The sequence below is a fragment of the Dama dama genome, chromosome 27 (assembly GCF_033118175.1).
Source record: "Dama dama isolate Ldn47 chromosome 27, ASM3311817v1, whole genome shotgun sequence".
Taxonomy (NCBI): Eukaryota; Metazoa; Chordata; class Mammalia; order Artiodactyla; family Cervidae; genus Dama; species Dama dama.
The window spans coordinates 2,842,434-2,857,217 of NC_083707.1; the positions used below are offsets into that span (position 1 = coordinate 2,842,434).

The following is a 14,784-nucleotide window of genomic DNA, read 5'->3' on the forward strand; positions in this document are numbered from 1 at the left end:
GCGGGAACATATTGTTGGGCAGTCTATTTATGAAGCCTCATATCTAATTACCTCCAATGCTAATTCTGTGACCCTGGCCCAGCACTCATCTCTTTTTAGCCCCAGAACGCCCCACACCCCCAAATCAAAAGTGACTGCTGTGAGTTGTGTGGGGGGAGGAACCGACAAGCCTGAGTGGGAGCACCAAATAACTGACGTTTCTTCAACTCAGTGGGAATGTGTCTTCTTAGAACTCATTGTCCCTTGACAATAGCCACTGAGCACCCATGGCGTTTCGCTTTAACTATGTTTTGAGATCATCCTAGATTAACAGGCAGTTGTGAGAAGAACACAGAGACTTCCTCACAGGTGCCATCTTGTATCACAGTGTCACATCCAGGACCTGCGGTGTTTTCAGGTCACAGTTTGTCATGCATGCATTCCTGAGGCCCAGCAGTCTCCAGGAGGACCACTTCCATCGTGAGGGGACCTCCTGGCGGCCTTTCACCCTTGCAAGGTGGCTGTTTGGTTGTAAGTGATGAACAGCACAGGCTGTTCACGAATCTCACTGGCCGAATTCCCTGGGCTCCGCAGCCATGGTGGCCGGCGTCTGCCTGATCAGATGCAACTCTGGAGGGCTAGCCCTGGAGGAAATGCCCTCACCAGCCTCTATCCTGTAGTCCTGCACTCTGGACACTGTGGACCCCTGAGGCCTGTAGAGTATGAGTCTGCCTTTGCGTCTCCTGGGGAACTGGAAGCCGTGGGTGTGCTGGTGGCCCAGTGGGTTACCTCAGGCTGCCCCTCCTCCTTGATCCCGAGTGAAGAAGGAGGGCTGCCCCATGGCCTGAGCCTGGGTTCAAGTTCAGATGCAGTAACTGCTCCGCCAGGGGTGAGTGGCAGAGGGGGGAAGTTTTGGTTGAATTTGGGGACAGTCCTGGAGGGCCACAGCAGGCTGGGCCCTGCTGGGCTGGCTGGTTATACACACACCACCACCGCCCCAGACCCTTTAGGATAAGGTGGCTTGTCTTACTGTTTGTCCAGTGGGGCCACATGGCTCCCCGTTCTGTACCACTCTCTCACCCACTCACAGGGTCCATCTCTGCAGGGAGCCTTATTCCAGCTGCTCTTGTCAAAATATGGGAGGCAAACCATTATGACAGTGAAGTCTTTATCCAATCTAAATGTTTCACCGTAACACCTGGGTTTGCATATGGAGAAAATCGTGCCAAAATCCAGCCAGTTCTACCACCAACCTTGTGAGCTTTCAGGCAAGTCATTTAACTTTTCTGAGCCTTAGCTATTTCATCTGTACAATGGTCATTGAACCTATTCTGGTAGCCTGGCAGGATCAAATGAGGCAATGAATGGGAAAGCACCTCTAAACTGCAGAGCACCCACAGTTGTAAGAGCTAGGCACTGCAGATCAGGACTCTGTGGCATTTTAGGATATCGGGTCTGAAAATTGTCTCTGATCCTCTCAGAATTGTTGGTGTTAGCCCTCTACCACAGCTGGTCAATTCCCAAAGCCTTGAGACAGAGAAACTGTCTGGACCTGGTGGCTCTCCCCCATCAGGTAGTCCCTAACTCTACCCAACATTTCTGTCAAATACTTGTGATTTGTCTGTTCCTCTCCCAGCCAGCTGCATGCACTTCTGACTCCCCAGTTCTGGTAACGGGGCTGCCATTTCACACTCAATCTGACTTTTTCCTCTCTTCCCAGAAGACCTGCAGTGGGAAGGGGCTATGCAGATGTCTGGGGAGAATGTCTCAGGCCAAGGGGAACAGTCTTGGCCCTTCAAAGGTATAGCAGGAAGTCCAGTGCTGGGGAGGAGTCTACAGGGGCCAAGTAGTTGGAGTTGACTGGCAGTGTGAGGGGAAGACAGAAGGCCACACAGGGCCATTGTGAACTCTGTAGTGGCTTTCACTATATGACTGTCTCATCAGCCCCACCAGTATCTGCATACACCTGAAAAGTCTAAAGGAACGCAGCTTCCCCATCTCCACAGTGCACTCTACACTGCGCCCCCCCGCCCCCGCCTTAAGGGAGGTCCATGGTGTCCCAGCTTCCTTAGCAGGCAGGTCTCTTCCATCTTCTCTTTGGCCTCTGGGGCCCTGGTTATGTGGCTTCCCGCACCTGAAGTGTTTTCTCAAAGAATAGGCGCTATCCTGACATTCCTCCTGCCAAGCCATCTGACGTCTTTGCAGGCCAAGCATTCTCCATCCTGCGCCCCTTCCCCATGTTTCTCTCGTTTTGTGGCCTTGGTACTGATGACCAGGGCCCAGGGCTATGTGACACACCCGTGGCCTCTGGTGTCCATTGTGTGGGGGGAGAATAACACCACTAAAGGTTTTAATCCAGTTTTGGCTGCTTGGTTTAGATACTGAAAAGTGAAAGTCGCTCAGTCTGACTCTTTGAGACCCCATGGACTATACAGTCCATGGAATTCTCCAGGCCAGAATACTGGAGTGGGTAGCCTTTCCCTTCTCCAGGGGATCTTCCCAACCCAGGGATTGAACCCAGATCTCCTGCATTGCAAGCAGATTCTTTACCAGCTGAACCACAAGGGAAGCCCAAGAATACTGGAGTGGGTAGCCTATCCCTTTTCCAGCATATCTTCCCAACCCAGGAATTGTACTGGAGTCTCCTGCATTGCAGGCAGATTCTTTAACCAACCAAACTATCAGGGAAGCCCAACTGTTGGAGGCTTTTCTGGATTCTAAACAAATACACTATCATTGTAGAAAATGTAGAAACCACAACAGGCACAAAACAGAGGTAATTCTCACATTCCAAGTGTGGTCGCATGTCCTTCTGACCCTTTATGTGCATCTGTACATGCAGATGTCTTCGTTTGACAGAATCAGGGTCATGTTTTATAGGTATATTTTTCTGTAGCCTTCAACTTTCCACTTTCAACTTAACAGTGAAGTGTTTTGTTTTATGTCATTAATATTTTCAGAAGACATATTTTTGAAATGACTACATAGTATTCCATCTTATATGTGAACAATAATTAACCTAACCAATATCCTATTTGGGTTATTTTCCATTTTTTTAGAGTAAACAATGTATTGAATAACAACTTTGCATTTGAATGTTTGTATAAACAGTACATATAGAATATATATCATATAAAGTATATAAAGCATCTCAGGGATTGAAGAAGGAAATGGCAACCCACTCCAATACTCTTGCCTGGAAAATCCCACAGACAGAGGAGTCTGGTGGGTTACAGTCCATGGGGTCACAAAGAGTCGGACGCGACTGAGCACACTGAGTTTATAAAAATATTGATTCTCTTACTTCACTGCAGGACTTTTATTGTTTCTTTAGGATAGATTCTTAGAAATGAAATTACTAAGTGAAAAATATGCAAATTTTTAAGACTTTGAATACATATTGTTGAATTTTCTTCCAAAAAGTCTCTTCTATAAACGTATACACCCTGCTTCATGTCTATCCCCTCCCTCCCTCTCTCTGGTATAGCCTCCAGTACTGGGTATTTTCTTATTCTTTCCAAATTAGATAAGTGAAGCACTACCCCACTGTTTTAATTTGTAGTCTTGGGTTATTGGTGAATAGAAAATTCTTATGTGTGTTAGATATCTCTATGTCTATTTTTAGCTGCCATATTCTTTCCTGCATTCTTTTGTCAGTGATCTTATTCTTCATTGAGTTATGGACCTGCTCATCCGTGGGGGATTTTCCAGTCAGTGCAGATGCTGCTAGGTGTCAGTGTCCCCAGTGGTCCCAGATCTTGTCTCTGCCTGGCCATGCCTTTCCATCTGGGGGCTGGAGTGGGGGCCATTCCCTCCCCACTCGATGGTTGGGCACTTGCCTCCCGTGGGCCAGATGAGAACCGCCTGACATGGTTTGACTCACCTCTGTGTGCGGCTACACCCTTTTAAGATTCTGGTTTTGTTGTATCGTGCACGTCTGTGTTTAAACAGGTTCGGTGACTTGATTTGGGAAGTTGAGTCCAGAGGAGACTGTCATCAGAGACCCAGGTGGGGAGTGTCATCTGGTGGGCATGGACGGTGGTGCTGCCCACACCCTGTGAGCAGCAGAAAGCCCCTGTGGACCTTCCTGGGGGCACCCAGTTAGCAGAGGTTCCAGCCCTTTCCTGGGACTCGTGACATTTCAAATAGAGGGGTCTTCCAATTTTAGGGCAGGGAAGGCATGTCAGGGATTTGGAGATGCAACCATTCAAGTTGCTTTGAGGAGTCAGAAGGTTAGGGTCAGGGTTAGGGTTAGGGCTACTGTTTGTGAATCAGCAGAAAGAGCAGCATCTTGCCCCTTTCCCACAGAGGGGCCTCCTGGACTTTTAGAGGCAAGCAAGGAGGGAGCCCAGAGTGACATCAGAGCATCGCTGAAACAGACCTCGGGGGCCAGGGAGGTGCAGCACGGTTAGAGTCCAGTGGGCTGCGTACCTGCTTACTGCTCCCCACGTCCTCTCGCAGGTTTCTCCTACTGTGATCCTGAGGAGCAACGAGAGGTGCTGTACACCTTCCAAGCCCCAGTACATACCCTGCAACCCTCCTCTGAGGCGCCCCTGAACACAGGGTCCAGGTTGGACACTGCCCTCTGTGAAGAGATTGCCTCCAGAAGTATTTCTTTATACATATATATATATATATATAGGCTTCCCAGTTGGCACTGTGGTAAAGAACCACCTGCCAGTGCCTGATACATCAGAGACATGGGTTCCATCCCTGGGCTGGGAAGATCTTCTGATGGAGGGCATGGCAATGCACCCCAGTATTCTTGCCTGGAGAATCCCATAGACAGAGAAGCCTGGCAGGCTATATAGTCCATACGGTCGCAAAGAGTTGGACATGACTGCTTTGTTTAGATACTGTTTATATATATAAACATATATATATATATATATGTTTTTAAATTTTCCTGCACCAGGTGTTAGTTGTACTGTAAAGATCTTTTAGTTGTAACATGTGGGATCTAGTTCCCTAATCAAGGATTGAACCCAGGCCCCCTCCATTGGAAGCATGGAGTCTTAGCCACTGGACCATGAGAGAAGTCCCAGAAGCATTAAAATAAGTTTAACCACATATATATATTCATAAATACATTTTAGTTGCAAATAATAATTCATTACCCTCCATCATAACCTTGCCAGATAGGTTCTGTTATCACCCCCATTATACCCTGAAAAGTCCGGGGGGTTCCACTCAGCTGGCCCAGGTCAGAGAACTCAGGCAGTTCGGCTCCAGCCTCCAGTCTCTACCATGCACTGTCTGTGGCCCTAGTGAAGGAGAATTCCTGCCCCGCCTCCTCTGACAAGCCCTGAAGTCCGGTCCAGATACTGACACAGGTATTCCTACGTAGAATGAGACAGACCCCTCGGGCTCTCTGGATCCAGAGTTTGAAAGGGTTTGGACTAGTGCTCTGAGGAAGGAAGTTCTATTTTGCTTCCATCCCTGCAGGAGGTTTTAGCTGTGTGACCTCAAGGGAAGTACACTCTTCAGTAGTTATTCTTAAAAGTCTACCATCCGGGAGCCTTCCCTGGCGGTCCAGTGGTTAAGACTCTGTCTTGCAATGCAGGGTACGTAGGTTCAATCCCTGGTCAGGGAACTAAGATGCCACCTGCTGTGGGGCAATCCCTCACACCACAATGAAAGATCCTTGCAAGAGGCAATGAAGATCCCACATGCTGCAACTAAGACCCAATACACCCAAATAAATCAATAAAGTTTTAAAAAAAAAAAAAAAGTCTACCATCCATTCGTGTACTCATTTACTGAGCACCTACTGTGTGCAAGCCATGGGGTTCATGCTGGGATACAAAGGTAACCAAGGTAGCCACTATTCTCAGCTTAAAAGTGAATGGCCCAACGACGGTCCAGCCGTGTGTGGGCAGACTGGAGTGGGTGGGCGTGGGCGTCCTTTATCCTGATGCCCAAAGTATCGCCAGAGCCACAGGGTCGCAGCTGGAGGCTGAGGTCTCCGGTCCGCCTGCCGCCCGCCTGCACAGCAGGAGCAGGCATGGTGCTCAGGCCTCCAGGAGCTGCTCTCAGCTTCTTTGGAACCAGCGGCAGCGGTGCCTGCGTGGGCCACCTGGAGCTGAGGCAGAGCGCCCTCTCCCCTCCTTGCTTCCAGGAGCAGCTGGGCTCTGGTCTCCAGTTTTCCTCACCCGGGGACTCTAGTTCTCTCCCAGCCCTGCGTTTCTCAGTAGTATGCTCCAAGGAAAGATTCAGCATCTAAAGTGACCAGCAGGGCTTTGCATGCAGTAAGTGCCCAGTAAATGTCACTCGAGTTAAATTCAGATGAGAAACAACGGGTTTTCCAGATAGCTACTAGTGCAGGAGATAATGAAGAACAGGGGACCCTGGTGTGCTGCAGCCCATGGGGCCTCAAAGAGTTGGACACGACTTAGAGACTGAACAGCAATGGCTAGTTCAGCAGTGGTCTTTTACGGTACTTTAGAAAGGAACTGCTTTCTGAAGAAGGTGACCAAAGCGGGATTCACTAACTGACTTAGCCCCAGGGCATCTCTGAGAGGGCTCAGGGGCCTTGTCCCCTCCCCACTAGTGCCATGGAGGGAAGGAAAAGAAGCGGTACAAGATGAGCTAAACAAAAAAGAGGAACTTTGGAAGTCCAAAGGAAGCTGATTTAAAAGTCCATGTTGGGGGCTTCCTTGGTGACTCAGGCAGAAAAGAATCTGCCTGCCAATGCAGGAGACACAAGTTCGATCCCTGGTCCAGGGAGATCCCACAGGCCAGAGAAACTAAGCCCATGTGCCACAACTACCGAGCTTGCGCTCTAGAGCCTGGGAGCCGCAACCAGAGAAGCCCCTGCAGTGAGAAGCCTGCGCCCCACAACTAGAGTAGCTCACCGCAACTAGAGAGAGCTCACGCAGAAATGAAGACCCAGCACAGCCAATTAAATAAATAAAAAAAAATTTTTTTAAAGTCCACATTGATAATGTTGCCTAATTTCCTTAGTTCTAGACTCTAGGCTGACAGCTTCAGGGGCTCAGGGCACCTCCTCAGAGCCAGCCCCACACATCTCCCTGCACGGTGCTCACTGGCTCCTCCAGAGCCCCCAGGCTGCCCTGTTACCCGCAGGATGGGGTGGGGCAGGACTGGGCACTCACTGTTACAGCTGGGGCATCAGTGACCTTTAAAACCTCCTCTCCCCATCCCCTCGTTCAGTGCTCCTCTGGTTCCTGGGCTCTGGGAGGTGTGTCCCACACCCCACCGTCCAGCTCTCTGACTTCCAAAGGCTGTGCTCCTCTGGGGCTCTGTGAAGGTGCTTGTTGGCAGAGAAGACAAGGGAATGGCTCCTTTCACCATCCCCAGCCAGAGCATCTACTCTATATTTTGGGGAAAGTGTGTAGCATTTTACTTGAGGAAAGTAAAAAAAAAAACAAATGTTGCTGCTTAAAGAGTTTGAAAACCACCTGGACCCTTCTGCACTGCCCATCCCTGTTAATTCTTCATTTGTCGGCCTCCCCAGGTCCACAGGCCACCCTTCTGCACCTGATCCTCTCCTGCATTTCAGTTCAGTTCATTCAGTTGCTCAGTTGTGTCTGACTCTTTGCGACCCCATGGACTGCAGCACGCCAGACCTCCCTGTCCATCGCCAGCTCCCAGAGTTTACCCGAACTCATATCCATTGAGTCGGTGATGCCATCCAACCATCTCGTCCTCTGTCATCCCCTTCTCCTCCTGCCTTCAATCTTTCCCAGCATCAGGGTCTTTTCAAATGAGTCAGCTCTTCGCATCAAGTGGCCAAAGTATTGGAGTTTCAGCTTCAACATCAGTCCTTCCAATGAACACCCAGGACTGATCTCCTTTAGGATAGACTGGTTGGATCTCCTTGCAGTCCAAGGAACTCTCAAGAGTCTTCTCCAACACCACAGTTCAAAAGCATCAATTCTTTGGCGCTCAGCTTTCTTTATAGTCCAACTCTCACATGCATACAAGACTACTGGAAAAACCATAGCCTTGACTAGATGGACCTTTGTTGGCAAAGTAATGTCTCTGCTTTTTAATATGCTGTCTAGGTTGGTCGTAACTTTCCTTCCAAGGAGTAAGCGTCTTTTAATTTCATGGCTGCAGTCACCATCTGCAGTGATTTTGGAGCCCAAAGAAATAAAGCCAGCCACTGTTTCCACTGTTTCTCCATCTATTTGCCATGAAGTGATGGCTAATAGAGTTTTGCCAAGAGAACACACTGGTCATATCAAACATCCTCTCTCAACAACACAAGAGAAGACTCTACACATGGACATCACCAGATGGTCAACACCGAAATCAGATTGATTATATTCTTTGCAGTCAAAGATGGAGAAGCTCTATACAGTCAGCAAAAACAAGACCGGGAGCTGACTGTGGCTCAGATCATGAACTCCTTATTGCCAAATTCAGACTTAAATTGAAGAAAGTAGGGAAAACCACTAGACCATTCAGGTATGACCTAAATCAAATCCCTTATGACTATACAGTGGAAGTGAGAAATAGATTTAAGGGACTAGATCTGATAGAATGCCTGATGAACTATGGATGGAGGTTTGTGACATTGTACAGGAGACAGGGATTAAGACCATCCCCAAGAAAAAGATCCTCTCCTGCACTTGCCCAGAAAGCTCTGCTGTGCCTCGAGGCTGAAACTGCTGCCTTTCAGGGACCTGCTCACATGTGAAACCGGAGTCATTCCTGTGTGGAGTTCAGTGTGCATGGCAGTGTGTGTGTGTGTGTGTGTGAGTCGTGTCCAACTCTGCAACCCTATGGGCTGTAGCTCACTCACCAGGCTCCTCTGTCCATGGGATTCTCCAGGCAAGATACTGGAGCGGGTAGCCATTTCCTTCACCAGGGGGTCTTCTTAACCCAAGGATCAAACCCTGGTCTTCTACATTGCAGGTGTATTATTTACCATCTGAGCCACCAGGGAAGCTATGCATGACAGTAAAACACACTAATCTCAGGTGCGCAACCTGATGAAATTTTACGTTTGCACACCTGGTGAACACTGTGCACATCACAGTAAGTGTGCAACATTCCAGTGTTTGAGAAGGTCCCTCCATGTCAGCACCCACCCCCATTGTAACCACCATCAGGGCTCTGTCACCAGTGAGCGTGCTCAGACTCAATGTCACAGTGCACTCTGTGTCCAGAGGGTCCACCCATGTGTGTGCATCCAGAGATCAGTTTTTTTTAATGGATTCAGAGTATTCCTTATGCATCTGTCTGTATGGATGGAGATTCAGGGGCCCAAAGCCTCCTGTGAGCTCCTCTTCAACACACTTGTGGATTCCACTAGCGGTTCTCGATGCTGCTGTGAGCTAGCTGGGCGTAGCCCTGGTCAGCCTCCTCCCAGCCCAGTGTGCTGCCCCGGAGCCCTGTACAGACCCCAGCCCTGGACTTGAGTGGACCGGGGTGGAGCAGCTGCTGTCGGAGGTTTGAGGGTTCAGGAGTTCCTGAAGGCCTCAAACCACAGCTTATTAATTACTTGTCGATTAATAAATCAAAACAAATCAGGGATTTGTTTACAGAATTGAAAGGCTTTCCTAGCCCTTCCTTTAATTCTGCACTTTGAGTCACAGCTTTCATGTCGTCCTGTGCATTCTGTCACCCTCTGCAGCCTTCCTGGGGGCCAGGTGTCATGCGAGGGGCTGAGACACCAGGTGAGCAGGGACGAGCCTGGTGCTGCTCAGTGGGTCCAGGGCAGCACGGGCCTTTTGAAAGTTGTCTGAGTTTCACGTATGGAATAAAGACCCCACAGCAGCCTTGATGGTGGTGGGCTGTGGGGCCACGCATTTCAGGTGGCCTTCACTTGGGGTTTGCCTGTGTCATCCTGCAGCTTCCCACTCGCACACCTGAGGGTGTTGGTGAGTCACATCCTTTGCCTTTGGGAATTTGTTTGCTCCTCCTAAAAGGCCTGCCTAGTGATCGGGTATGTTTATTTTCTGCTTCATCACGTCAGTGTGTCTGTTGAAAGCTGGACTGTATGTCCGTCGGTCTGTAGAGCGTATCTCCCTGTGCCTTTGCTTCTGAGACAGGACACAGGGGACTGATCCACAGGCCCAGAAAGCCCCCTCAGACAGCCTGTCCTGGGAGGTGTGCTGTTGTGCATGGGCCCTGGGTAGGGGCCATGGAAGAGAACCACGCGGGCCGCTAAGGCTGTCGTCTTTACACGGTCGTCTGTGCTAGAGGAACTGGGAGACTAAAGCACTGTTCACATCCTGTTTTCCGTGGCTTGGGGGCTAAGCCACTGGCTCCCCGCCCACACGTCGTGACCTTGCTTCCCTCGCCAGTCTGGAATAATACCCGGGTGTTGCTATGGGACAAAACAAACGCTCTGCCTGTAGCGTGGCCCCTCTCGTGGAGGAGGAGCCCCTGGCTCTGGCAGCAGCTGCAGGGATGAGCAGGGCCCCCAGCCTTCACAGGAGCTCGCTCCTTTTGCCTGGAAGGTGATGCCAAGGCTCCAGGGGTCGGGATGTTCTTGTGAGAAATGGTGTGTTGGGGCAGCTGTGCTCCACCCTCAGGAGAGGAGCTGCCCTGGAGCAGCTTTGTTCACCTGGAGCTGGAGTCACTGCACTCTCCCACCCCAAACTGGCAACAGTTTCCCAGGAATGTGACCCACTGCTCGCCAGTGGTGAGCTGAGGGTCCAGGAGGGGCTGGGGAGGGAGGGAGAACGACACGCAAGCATCCACACCAGATGGACGTTGTCTGTCTTCTCACAATGCCTCTGCTCTGCCCACCTGGCCACAGCCATTCATCGGAGGAGGCACAGCACTGGCCCTGGAGAGTAAGCCAACGTGCACTGTTGAGGTTGCCCTGTGGTTCTTCCTGGAGGGAATTCTGGGGTACCACAGTCTCTGGGCTCCCTCCCTGCCCCAGGAGCTCAGTCCAGCCTGGTAGGAGCAGTTGCCACCCAGTCACATCACCTGAGTCCTTCTCTTGGCTCATGGTTATAACATCCTTTCTTAGAGCATCAGCTCTTTGCCAGCCCTTCTACTGGGCACTCAGCTCAGGTGCTTCCATGATGCTCGTGACACCATACCTGTGGGCTGCAGAGAGGAAGATCTGGGGTCTGGACCAGGCTGCTAACTCGCCCCAAACAAGGCTCCAGCAACCTTCCATTGCTCTGCCATCCTGCTTCTCACCTAGTTCTCGTTATCCCCTGATTCCACCTCGTGGAAAACGGACACCACCTACCTGGTCTGGACTGATCTGCAGCCACAGCATGTATCGCTCTTCCTCCCTCCCCAGCCCCTCCAGGACACCGGCTCAGGGCTGCACTGCCTCTTGAGTATCCCTCCCACATCCTGGGAATCCCGTTCTCCGAGGCCGCCCCATGTGCTTTGGCCTGTGTGCAGTCTGCTGGGGGCAGAAGGGGTGCTGTAGGCAGAGCACCCCCTTTGCAGCTGTGCTCAGAGTATCAGCAATGACCTAGCAGAGGCCCCTTGGGCTGCAAGGGTGGGGTGGGCAGCATCTGCTCAGCTCAGCTCTGAGTCCCCATCCAGAGACTGGGGTTAAGGTCATGCCCCTGAGCACCACTTTTCTCTCACAGAGTAATAAAAAAGTGGTTTCCTTGTGAAAAAAAAAAACCCTGAAAAATAACTGCCAGTGATGGAAGGGACAGGGCCTAAAAAAGTCATGACTTGTATTCAGAAATTAGGAAGGTGGCTTAATTGAAGAGGGGCGTGCTCCTATCGGGGCACGCTTCCTGCTCTGTCTTTTATAAGCCACACGGGCAGAGGTCTCCCTGTGGGTGCTTGCAAGTCTGGGGTTCGCGAAGGGCTCAGGCAGCCCTGGGTGCCTGTGGAGCCTCGTGTGCCCTGTGCGCCTTCTCCATGTGCACTTGGCCAAGAAGAGCAAAAGCTCTGGGACAGGGTGACTGAGTGCAAGCTGCTGTTCAATGGACTCTCACTCAGAACAGGACACGGATTTGATTCAGGACTCACAACAGCCCTCTGGGGAATATACTGTGTCCTTCTTTTACAAAGCAGGAAATATGCTTGGAGAAGTTTAAATGATCCAGAGTCACCAGCCAGTTCAAGGTGAGTCAGAAGTTTGAACCTAGGTCTCCATCCGGGGCCTTGCCTCTTGCTACCTCTGCCTTCTGTCTGCTAAGGCACCACTGACCCAGGCAGCGTCCCCCTCAGCCCATCCCTTCCCTGGACACTGCCTCTTTTCCAGGCGCTTTTCCTGAGCTCAGGTCCAGATGTGACCTTGCTTCCCTACTCAGGCTGGGGCTCCAGGAATGCCTGAGTGCATTTCTGTTCTGGGAAAGTGCTATGAAGGAGAGACAGATAAGCAGCCTGGCACTGACCTGCACACTCTGGCCCAGGTGGACCCTCCAGCCCACCAGCTCCACCTCAACAGCAGGGTCTCCCTGCACCTTTACCTCAGCTTCTAGAGCAGCTGGTTCTGGTCTGTGCTCTTCCGCCCACCATGTGTGTTAAGTCACTTCAGCCGTATCCAATTCTTTGTAATTCTGTAGACTGTAACCCACCAGGCTCCTCTGTCCATGGAATTCTCCAGGCAGGAATACTGGAGTATTCCTGCCATGCCCTCCTCAAGGGGATCTTGAGTAACATTGAGTTACTTTTCTTATTGGTACGTTTGTAAGAGAATACCAGGTATTAATTTAATAATGAATATTTCCCAGTTGAAGTGAACCTGAAATTCATTTAACTTCTCTTGTATTTAGAATTGTTTGATTTGTAAGTACTTACTTTACTTCAAGCCAATTAAATAGAGCTCATTTACAAATTAACCATAGTAATATTATCCAAAGACATATACTGAGACATACATATATCCAGACAGACACAAGAGACTTAGCTTCATTTTCTAAACTTAGTCATGAATCAGATATCACAATGTAAAATTCATGACTTTATAAATAACAGTTGGAATAAATAAAAATTTTAAAGGCTTCTTCTGCCCCCCATGCCCCCCTTTGTCCATGCTGTCAGCTGGTCTGGGTGTTGTCCCTTCCCACATGGGGCGTCCCTGTCCCGTGCAATTCTCACACCCACCATTGGTGCTTGTTAGATCTTGTCTAGATCCTCTCCTGTATTAGCCTCAGTTCCTTTCTGTGCTAGTAGCCTTGTGCTTGTGCACAGTTGTTGAACCTTCTGGGTCTCAGCTTCCTGGTCTGTAAAGTAGGAACAGCGACACCTCTGGGGTGCTGTGAGGAGAGCTCGGCCCGGACCACACCTTCTCTCCCACCATGGAAATCCCTGCCAGGTCGGGACCACAGTCGTGTCCCGAGATCTCTCTGCTCCCTTCTCGGCCCTGCCCCACTCCTACATTCAGCAGTCCTGGATCCACAGGTGCAGATCACACTTGTGACTGTGTGGAGCACACGCAGGGCTCACACAGCCCCCGGCTGCTTGGCAGCCTCACGCAGGAGCCGCTGCTTGTCTGAGCAGTTCTGCAGGTGCTGACGGCTACGCCATCACTGCTCTGGATTGAGGTGGGTGGACGGGGCACAGCAAGGGGCCAGGCTTGGCTGTCCGCTCCACCCCATCTGACTCACAGCTCTGTGGCCTGATTTTAAACTGTCCCGACGTGTCCGCCCCAGAGGTCACCCCCTGGCAGGTCCCACGCTCTGACAGATGCCTCCTGAGGTTGGCAGCCTGTGCCTGATCATCCCATAAACGGCCGTCTCTCCGTGGTTTTCTACACGGCATGCGTGTGTGCGCATGCTCCTTGGCCCTGTCCTGAAGTGTCCCTGACGTGTTCGTGCTCCTTCACAGTTGGATGTGTTGTGTCGATTGTGACTCCAGGAACCACCCCGATGAAGAGCAAGCAGGACGTGAGGCATCACAGCCCACGGGGCTGCCCTGAGGCCTCTGGCGCGCAGTGAGGTCCTGCCCCCCGGGTCCCGGGCCATGGTGTGGGGTGCACTCTGGCCCTCTCTTCATCTGATTACTACTTTCCTCATACACTCAGTTTAAACCAGAGCCTACGTCTGTCATACAGCATCTTTGTGTACTTTTCTCAGTTTGTCCTTACACATTTGCACATGCGATTACTGTTCAACATCTCAACATTGGGCTCTCAAACAAACCGTCAGCCTCGTGAAGACACTCAACACTAGCCCAGGGCCATACTGGGCATTCAGTGCAATCTTAATGAATGAATGAATGGGTACTAAAAACTAGCCCATAACAGTAACTAGCAAGATGCTTACTGGGGTGTTCATGACACAACTTTTTAGACTTTAGTATGCACCTGAGTCCCTGGGGATCTTGTTAGACTGCCGATTCTGAGTCCCTAGGCCTGAGGCCTATGGTCATGCATCTCCAGCAGGTTCCAGGTGTTGCTGGCGTTGCTGGTTCAAGGAACACACCTTAAGCAGGAGCTGGAATGTGGCGCAGGCAGGAGTCCAGGCCTGGGGCTGGGCCTTGCTCCTTTGTTCTGTGTTCAGCCCAATACAATATTTTTTGATCTGATTGGGTCACATTGTAAACTTACCCTTGGGTTGTGTTTTCTCTCCATATTGTAAAGGCTTCCTTGAGTCCTTCAACCCTTTCTAATACAGCACTTCTGTTGGCTTCATCCTGGGAGCATGCTTCATGTTTGACGAGCTTTTACAGTTCCCACTTTTCACCTTTGTGCATATTTTGATGATGATTTTCCATCAGAATCTACCTGTGCTTCTGATGTTCTGTGATTGCTTTCCCCTGAGAGGCCTGGGGTGGAGCCTTGGTATGGATGGGGCTTCGGGGTGGGGCCGCGGTGGGCGGGGCCTCGTGTGGGGGCGGGGCCTCTGCTGTAGGGTCCGGAGTGCTGGGCTGGGTTTCTATCTGCAGTGAGGAGCTTGG

General features: G+C 50.8%; 1 protein-coding gene across 1 annotated transcript in view; it reads left to right on the forward strand.

The window, feature by feature from the left end:
• Positions 1-14,784, forward strand: part of PARD6G (par-6 family cell polarity regulator gamma) — a 72,950-nt gene that overhangs the window by 1,227 nt on the left and 56,939 nt on the right. The window lies entirely within an intron of this gene.